Genomic DNA, 10,093 nt, shown 5'->3' with positions numbered 1-10,093 from the left:
GATCTTGTTTAGCAAACACCAAGGAGATAGGTTCAGAATCGAGTTATCTAGGGAAATTCAGTGGTTCATACTTTGGAAACAGACACAGTTGACTTGGAGGAGCATGAGTGCAGGTCTGCCTCTGGACCATGAGCCCTGTCCCTGCCACTTGCTGGCTGTGTGACTTTCAGCAAGCTGCCCGACCTCTCTGTGCTTCGGTCTTCTCATCTCTACATTAGTGATGATCGCAGTGAAGACACAAGGATGCTGGGAAAGCCTGTAGGGCCAGGCGTGCAGTGAATGCTTGAAGGATGATGTGCCGTTCTCTTAATGGGGAGCGAGGAGACAACCACCAGGTCACGGTGATGCTGTCCTGCGCTTGGGCCCCATCTGCTGGATTTGGGCTCACTGCTTGGGAGGGAAGGGGCGGGCTAAGAGCAGGGTCCCATAGGAAGTGAAAGGACGGTACGTGGAGTGACCAGGCCGTATGTTTTAGAGTTGGTCCTAAAGTGGATTTCCACACAGCGCACCAGTTTCCCACCGAGCAACCACAAAACTGGGGGCACTTTGGTACCCAAATCATTCTTCTCCCGGCAAGTTGTAACCTGCCCTTGGAGGCCCAGCCTGGGCAGCCATTCCTGGAAGTCCCAGATGGGGTTGATAACTTCCCTGTCTGTTTGCACACGCTGTCACCAGAGGGAGGCGCGGCAAGCCTTCCCTCGCCCTCCTCTCCCACTGCTGTCAGCAGCATGTGGCCATTTGATAGGGGAAACAGTATCCTGTTGTTCAATGAGAACCGTACTTTTTTTCTTAATTTATTTTGAGAAAGAGAGAAAAAGAAAGTGGGGGGGGGGCACAGAGAGGGAGAGGGAGAATCCCAAGCAGGCTCCATGCTCATCAGCACAGAGCCAGACGTGGGGCTCGATCCCACGAACTGTGAGATCATGGCCTGAGTTGCACACTCAACCGACTGAGCCTCCCAGGTGCCCCGAGCACCATTTGATGCCTGTTTACTGAAAGCCCGTGTCCAGGCCCTGGGATGCAGTGGGTGTGACGTCGGATCACTACACGCGTGGTGGAGACAGCCATGAGGCCACCGGCAGGTGAATACGCAGATTTATAAACCGATGAGCGCTGGGAGGGTGTGGGGGCACTGCCCGAGGCTTCTCTGAGAACTGACAGGGGTGTTAGCTGCTGGAGGGGGAAGGGGGGAGGGCATCTGGGAAAGAGAACTGCGTCTGCAGAAGTGAAATCCAGAAGGAAGACAGGAGTCTTAGGGAGGAGTGAGAAGGCAGAGAAGGAAATGGAGGCTGGAAAAGCCTTTCTGTGGGGTGGGTGGGACGGGGGACACAGCCTGCGGGGGGGGGGGGGGGGGTGACTGTCGCAGCCGAAGCAAGAGGTGGGTGCCAGATCCCGCAGGGCACTGTGCCGGGGGACTCGAAATGTGGCCCGACTGTCCCAGGGGCCTGCATTCAGATGTCCCACTCTGCCATGTGCACGGACGTCAGGCCCAGGGAGAGCTGAGTAGGGCCGGAAGCCCCCGAGCTGGTGGGTGGGCACGGGCAGGCTTGCGAGAGAACAGTCCAGGGGAGGTGAAGGAGCCTACGGGACCCCACGTGAGGGATCCCGCGTGGGGGACACTGGAGTGGCCACAGCAGCAGGTGGCCTGTTTGGTGTCACCATGTTGGGCTGAACCGTCTGTGGGGCATCCGAGGGGATGGGCATCCAGCGAACGGGACTGGGGGGGTGAACAGGAGTGTGGCAGGAGGGGTGGATGGGAAGGAGGGCCGCTGGATCTGCTTGGAAGGTACAGGCCTTCCCCAGGAGGTGGTCTCAGTGTAGTGAAGAGCTGGGAACTTGGAGCGACAGGGGGAGGCTGCGTCTGTTGGTGGGGGTGCGGTGTGACCCCCTACCAGCCCCCCCCAGGCCTCCCAGTCCCTCTCCTATGAGCCCCCCCAACCCCCCAGGCAAAGAGTCTCAGGCCGAGCCTTCAGGGGCTTACATTCTAGTGGGGGAGGGACAGACTGTAAACATGCAAATGACAAGTGGGACAGTCTGGGCCAGTACTTCAGGCCCCAAAGAATGGGCGTGGTCTCGAACTTCCTGGAAACACCGTCACTTTCCCTTGACTCACCTTTAAACCCTGTGAGTCAGCTTTGACTCATCCCTCGGCCCCCACCTTCTGACAGCTGCCAAGTGGGCTGGATTTTTCCTTTAAAATGCCCTTTCCGTCCATGCTCAGGGTCCCACCCCGCCCCAGTCCCTCAGCCTCCAAGCCCTGGCCCCCTTAGCTGGCTCTTGCTGGATTCACCTGTTCCACATTCCTGGTCTCATCTGCCCACCTCCCAGGGCAGAAATGTCCAGGGGTCCCGGGGCACCAAGCCAGCCCCTGCACAGGCGTTCAAGACCTGTGCCCCGGGCTGTCCAGCCCAGGCCGCCTCCAGGCCCCTTGCCGCTCTGCCCGAGACCCACATCCTCCCCATCTCCGCACCTGACCTTGGTGCTGTGGGGCCTGGAATGCTGGCTGCAGGACCCCCCTCCCCCCATAGACCATCTCCAGGGGGAGGCAGCACTGTCAGCCTGACCAGGTGGCCCGGAATTGAGGACGATTATAGCCGAGAAGCAGGTGCAGAGGAAGGCAGGGAGGGGCAAGAATATGCTGCTGCATTGTTTTCTGGTTCTGTTCCAGCCGCCCTCCTCCGTTCTCTCAGCCTCCACAGGCAGCCGGAATGACCCCCTTAGGCGAAATGATCGCCCTCAGGTGAAACACCTTCACCGAAGAGAGTATTGCAGCAATGCAAGGACTTGGCGGTCTGGCCCCGATCTTCTTTCGCAGACGCTCCTCTGCCCACTCTCAGTCGTCCCCCAAACATGCCTGGAACCTCAGAGCAGCTCTCCTTGTCAGACCCTTCTCTTCTCCAGGTAGACACAGGACACGCACGTGTCTACCAAGCTCAGCTGGGAAATCCCCTCCTTCAGGCCAGATTCACTCTTCAAACCTCCTCCCCTTCCCATGGGGCTGAATTAAAATGAGACTTTGTCTTCCGAGCCTAAAAACCCGACACCCTCCCCTCCCACCCCCCCCCCCCCCCCCCCCCCCCCGTCCCCCCGCCGGCAGGGCTGCAGAGAGGGCAGGCAGCTTTCTGGAAAGGAAAGGCTAGGAGTCCGTGTATGAAGGCACCAGGTTAGAGCCCTTGGGCCCAAAGGCAGTGACTACACTTTGGCGCCATCTACCGGCCAGTTGATGGGTTGTTTGGGGTCTAATTGGAAATGACTTCCGTTTTCAGGGATTTCTTGTTTCTTTATTTCTCGCGAACAAGATAATTAGGAAAGAGAGAATTATGTGAGATCCAGTCGGGATCACCGTCATTAATGTCTCACCCTGAAAAGTTCACGGCAAAGCTTCCAGCCTTTCAGTGAGCAGGGAAGAAGCTGTCTATAAGAAAACAGGAGGCAATTTTCTGAAATGAAAAAAAAATAATTGCATGTATTTCACTACTAAAACCTCACACACGAAGAAAGGCTGGCCCTTTAAAGGACTTTAAAGGCAAAGTATGAGTGCCAATATGGAGAGTTATTGTGTCCAGCCTTCCCTGCTCCTCTCCTCGACCTCCCTTGGGTGGATCTCTCTTGGGCTAACAGGGAGCTAGCCCCTGCTCCCTTCTATCACAAGGGCAGAGGTGAGACCCACTGGATGCAGCCTCTAGTTCAGCCCGTGGAAGGACAGGTCCAGCTGGCCCTGACAGGTCCCAGAGGGGCTGTTGATTCTGATACCCCCGGGTGGGGTGGTCTCAGAAACCGAAATTGGGGCTGGGGGAATGAGCAGGTATGACATCCCTGGCTGACAGTTCCTTTCTGTCTGCAGTGAGGCAGGGGTCATCTGCCTGTAAGGATCCTGCCCATGTGGCCAGCCGACCAGGTGGCGAGCACCTTGGTCTGCCCACGTTGCCACAAACGGGGTTGTCATTTTCAGCGCTGACTCCCTTATAGGGTCCTGAACTGGGCTTATCAGGCCTTCCAAGAGCTGGTCCTGCTGCTTTGCCCCTCACCCCCAACTGCTGCAATCAAGTGGCTCCCTGCCCCTTAGTATCCTTAGCCCTTTGATCTTCCCATTCACCTGCCTGGAGAAGCCCACTCCTTTATGAACCCCACGGGAGAGGTGTCTGCTCCTTTGTCCTTCTGTTCCTCCTGATTTGGGGGCATCTCTCCTCTTTCTTTTTTAATTTTAATTTTTATATATTTTTCTAGAGGTTTATTTACTTTTGAGAGTGTGAGCAGGAGAGGAACAGAGAGAGAGTGGGGCAGCAGATCTCCGAAGCAGGCCCCGCACTGAGAGCAGCGAGCCCAATGCAGGGCTTGAACTCAAGAACTGCGAGATTGTGACCTCAGCTGAAGTTGGTGGCTCAATCGACTGAGCCAGCCAGGTGCTCCTAATTTTTTATTTTTATTAGAGAGTGTGAGTGGGGGAGGGACAGAGGGAGAGAGAGAGAATCTTAAGCAGGGTCCATGCTCAGCGCAGAGCCCAACTTGGGGGTCGATGCCACGACCCTGGGATCATGACCTGAGCCGAAATCAAGAGTTGGATGCTCAACCGAGCCACCCAGGCACCCCAGTGTCCTCCTCTTGAAGCCTCAGTTTCCTCATCTGGAAAAATGGGGGTAGGGAGGGGACAGTTGAACCAGGTACCACTTGTCTTAATGTGGTTTTAAATTCTTTCACTGGAGGACAGATGGACTGGGGTCCAAGTGCATTATTCACTAGAAGTGCACAATGAACGAGTTACTGGAAACTTTACACATTGCAGCCCCTCGTACCTTCTCCAAAGTTAGGGCAGACAAGCATATACATGTTTTACTTCACTGTGTCTCAGCGAATGTGTGGTGGCAAATCATAAAGCAAAGTTCAGTGTTCAAGCTGCTACTGGCTACATAATGAGAACGATCTAAATTTATAAGCTGCTTCGCAATTCCTCTGAGCAGCACTACAACTGCAGATGATATGCTGCCTACAAACTCAGAACCCCTTCAGCAACTCTGCCTGTCATTTAGAAAGACAGGATGGGGACACCTGGCTGGCTCAGTCGGTGGAGCACGGTGACTCTTGGTCTCAGGGTTGTGAGTTCAAGCCCCACATCGGGCTCTGTGCCGACAGCTCAGAGCCTGGAGCCTGCTTTGGTTTCTGTGTCTCCCTCTCTCTCTGCCCCTCCCCCGCTCATGCTCTGTCCGTCTCTCCCCAAGATAAATAAACGTTGGGGCGCCTGGGTGGCTCAGTCGGTTGAGCGTCCGACTTCGGCCCAGGTCATGATCTCACAGTCTGTGGGTTCGAACCCCGCATCGGACTCTGTGCCGACAGCTCAGAGCCTGGAACCTGCTTCAGATTCTGTGTCTCCCCCTCTCTCTGCCCCTCCCCCACTCACGCTCTCTCTTTTTCAAAAATAAACATTACAAATTAAAAAATAAATAAAAATTCCCCCTTTAAAAGAGAATCGTTGGTGAACGTGAACGTCCCAATTTTTGTCCTTGTTGAGTAAGGATGGCACAGTGAGGGGAGCCAGGCTCACGGCGAGTTCTCTCCGGATTCAGATCATATGTGTCAATGATAAAGAGGGACCGCATGAGCAGCCGTGTTGGCCACCCTGCCTAAGATATAGACATTATCGATAATGTTGAACTGTTTCACCACATACATATGGGTGTCCTTAAGTGATGGATGTTTGAATTTAAGTAAAGACCTGGTTAGCACATGGATTCCGTGACTTCTTTTTCTCGGCACGATGTTGACTTGTGCACCGCTCCTTTCTCCTGCTGCAAAGTATTCTACCACAGGGCTCCACGACAATTTGTACGTCTGTTCTGTTGGTAGACATCTGGGTTGTTTCCAGACTTCTGCTATTGTAAACAGTGCTGCTATGGATATTCTAGTAATGTTTTCTGGTTTCGCTGGGTATTAAACGCATCGATTTTAGCAGATACAGCCACATTGCTTTCAAAATGATGTTATCAATTGACACTCCCAGCAGAAAATGAGTCTCTCTCAACCCACTGTCACGATCACCTGGTGTGCCATTTGAACATTTTTTTTGCCAGTCTGGTGGCTGTCAAATGGTACCTTGTTGTCTTTATGGGCACAGATCTGAATCCCTGCTCTGTTGTCAGGCTCTGGGGTCTTGGGGAGATTAATTTCTATGGGCCTCAGTTTCCTGACCCATGAAGTTCCCCTCTAGATAAATGGACTACTTTCAAAGACCTATAGACCCTGACATTGGGGAGGGGTCCCCCGGAAACCGCTGGGTCCTCACCCACAAACCATGAGAACTTTCCAGTCGGTATTTTAGTGTCTTCTTCTCTTGTTCTAGTTCTGAGCCCTGGGCGTGGCCCTGGCTGGCAGTTGTGAACGGCCTGATGACCAAGGGAAGGTCAGTCTCTGCCTGTCCCTCTGCTTCCAAGACCACCCAACACTGGGGTCACTGCCCCCTCCTGCTGCTTTCTTGTCCCACTCCTTTTTTCTGCATGACACACACATGTATCATCTTTAATTTTTAAGTTTATTTATTTGAGAGAGCGAGTGGGGGAGGAGCAGAGAGAGAGAGAGAGAGAGAGAGAGAATCCCAAGCAGGCTCTGCACTGTCGGTGCAGAGCCCGATGCGGGGCTCGACCCCACAAAACCGGGAGATCGTGACCTGAGCTGAAGTCGGATGCTCAACCGACTGAGCCACCCAGGCGTCCCCACACGTGTAGAATCTTTCCCGCCATCTATGAGGGGCTCCCGAAGGAGCAGAGGACACCCACTGTGTCTAACCAGAGGCAAAAGGGACATCCCTGGGCACCAAATGTGACAGTCCCTCTGTGGCTCAGCTCCTTCTGTGGCTCATTTTGACTTTCGGATCAAGTCCAAAGTCTTCGGCACCGCCTTCCTGGGGCCCTACCTCCATTTCCCTGCTCATCTGCTGCCACTACCAACTCCCAAGACCCCCGCATGCCGCCTCCCAGCTGTGTTCTTTCTGTGAGCAGGTGCTCAATGTGTGGCTCTGGGAGCCGTGGGAATGGTATTGTTTTTCTGCCCTTTCTTCCCATAGCACTTTTCCCCTGCATGTGTGGTAGCCCTGTACCGTGATTATGTCATGTGCTCTCCAGGCAGGGACCTGGTACCCTCTTGGGCATTGCTGGGGCCTGGAGTGGGACCCGAGGAGCCAATGCTGCAATGAAAGAAGACTGGGCAGACAAGGGGAAGAACAAGAAGGTCACTGTCCTGCCATTCTGTGGCCCTCACCAGGTGGGCTGGATGGATGGTTAACTTAGGAAGAAATGTTTATTTTAGAGTGACAGTGTGCAAATGTGAGCAGGGGAGGGGCAGAGAGAGAATCTTTTTTTTTTTATGTTTATTTATTTATTTTGAGGCGGGGGGAGGGAGCAATCAGGGAAGGGGCAGAGAGGAAGGGAGAGAGAGAGAATCCCAAGCAGGCTCTGAGCTGTCAGCCCAGAGCCCGATGCAGGGTTCCAATTCACCAACTGTGAGATCATGACCTGGGCTGAAATCAAGAGTTGGACGCTTAGGGTGCCTGGGTGGCTCAGCAGGTTAAGCGTCTGACTTCAGCTCAGGTCACGATCTTATGGTTCGGTTTGTGAATTGGAGCCCCGCATAGGACTCTCTGCTGTCAGTGTAGAGCCCACCTCCAGTCCTCTGTCCCTGTCTCTCTCTCTGCCCCTGTCTGGCTCTCTCAAAAATAAATAAAACATTAAAAAAAAAAAAAAAGAGTTGGATGCTTAACCAATTGAGCCACCTAGGTGCCGAGAGAGAGAGAGAGAGAGAGAGAGAGAGAGAGAGAATATCTTAAGCAGGCTCTAGGCTTAGCACACAGCTGACATAGGGCTCCATCCAGGACTCTGGAATCATGACCTGTGAGGAAATCAAAAGTTGGAGGCTCAACTGACTGAGTCACCCAAGCGCCCTTAGGTAGAAAAGTTTAGAATAGTTAATTTTAAGCCTTTGTCCGTGCACCACTAACAATATAAAACAATGTAAACAATTTCAAGCCTTGGTCCATGGACCATTAACAATATAAAACAATATCAACGACAGGAATGGCTGATCTCATAGAACTCTGTCCCTCTGCCTTAGCTCCAGCTGAAGCCTGAGGACGCGGCGGGTGGCGCCCAGGGACCTGGAGGAACCGACAGCAGGGAGATGAGTGGTGGATCCTGAAACACACACCCAACGCCCGAGGAAGAGTCAGGACTTTCTCTGGGCGCCAGTGAACAAGAGCCCTGATGGCAACACAAACCCCACAGAGCCATGGAACAATCTGCTGGTAAAGGTAAGGCCAACCCTGGCGATGGTGGTGCCGGGATTTCTCTAGGCATAGTAGGAAAAGAGTTCAAGCCAAAACAACTGGAGGCCTGCCTTGGGATCGTGGCCACCGAGTCATCCGGACTCAAGCTGGCGACAGAGCAAAAAACACTGGCTGGAAGGAAGGAGGGGAGAGAGGCTTTGTGGCGGGAGACTACCCCCCACCATTAGGCAGAGATAGATCTAACACCTGTACTGAGCACCTGCTGCGTGCCAGGCCCTGTAGGGGGCACTGGATGAACGTGGACCTGGCCCAGCAGGGCACACTCTGGCTTCCATAGACTTTCCCTGTAACCATCAGGTGCACTGAAATACACGGTATGTTCTCTTCCTACTTGGAAAGCCAACTTGGGAACCCAAGCGTGGGTCTGAAAGGCAGACTGTCGCGATCAAGGAGCTGGGTGACTTCACGGATGCTGTTTGGCACATACCCGCCTCCCGAGGGACTGAGGAAGGTGGCACTTGTGCTGTGGGGCGGGCGCTGGCTCTCGGTCCGGGCTAGAAGGTCAGCAGCCAAAACCAGGACGTGTTTATTTTCCCGGGCTCCATCACAGCTGTTCTGATGATGTAGGCAAGCTGCACCGAAGGGCGTAAGGTTCCGGCTGGGTTCTCAAGTTGGTGGCTCCGGGCAATCCCCCTTGAAAGTCCCTCAGGAAGGCACCTCACCGGGGCCATACAGGCCGCCTCTTTGTAGCCGAATGCAACAGATTCTCCGCCAGCCTGGAATGAGTGTCGGTGCTTCTGTGAACTCTGGATGGGGTGGGGGCGCACACTGGATTTTAGGGGCCAAGCGGTCCGAAACCCAAGGCTCTTTGCTCTTGGAATCACACGGGGGCGCAGCTGACGATGCCCAGGGCGTCCGCACACAGGGTGGGCGTGATCCCCGCGCAGGTGACATAGCTGTGCCATGCGCAGACTTCAGGGAGCCGAGTGCCTGCGCGGGTCAGTCCCCGGAGATCACGAGCTCTACTCGGTATCGAGGGGCCCCGGCATCAACCAACCCGGCTCACATTCCGGCTCTGCCACACACTTGCCTTGTGAGAGTTTCTCATCAGTCGAATGGGGGTAATTGTACCTACTTCCTGCGAGTGTTCTGGGGATGAAGTTCGATGAAGTACGGACAGTGCCTGGTACGCAGTCAGTCCTCAGGGGCAGTGTGAAATGTGCCGCCTGGTTTCGTCTCAGAAGCGGCACCGTTACAAAGAGCCTCTCGGGAGGGGCTGCCCTTCTCATCAGGAAGAAAACCGTTCTCTCGAACAAGCCAGTATAAGCAAGGGGGGGCCCTCCCGCCCCGAGCAGGCCGAGTTTCTGCCGAGCGGCCCGGAGGCCCCGGTCACCGGCCGGCGGGGTGGACGGCCGCCGTGTGCCCAGTGCCTGTTCCTCCCTGCTCTTTGTTCTTTGGTCTCACGGGGCACTCCTCACCCATCCTAGCCTGTGACTCCGGTGGGGCGACCCATCTTAGCACCTCACCCTCCCACAGGGTGGGCACCCGTCCCCTGGCTGTGGCGACCGGTTCAGGAAAGGATCAGACTGCAATCAGACCCATCAGAGCCCTTCGCTGGGCCTCTTCTGGCTGGAATTGGTGGGAAAGAACACGTGTTCCTTTTCATCTTCAAGGTTATACTGAAGCCCCCGGGGAGAGGTGGAGAGATGAGATGGCTGGTGAGAAGCTTTCGAAGATGCAGGCAGGGAAGCCCCCCTGCCCCCACATCTTCCGTGGCTCGGGCGGGGGAGGCACTAACCCGTTTCGTTTATGATGAGTGTGTGT

This window comes from Panthera uncia (genome assembly GCF_023721935.1).
Source record: "Panthera uncia isolate 11264 chromosome B3 unlocalized genomic scaffold, Puncia_PCG_1.0 HiC_scaffold_1, whole genome shotgun sequence".
Classification (NCBI taxonomy): domain Eukaryota; kingdom Metazoa; phylum Chordata; class Mammalia; order Carnivora; family Felidae; genus Panthera; species Panthera uncia.
This window is presented reverse-complemented; position numbering follows the sequence as displayed.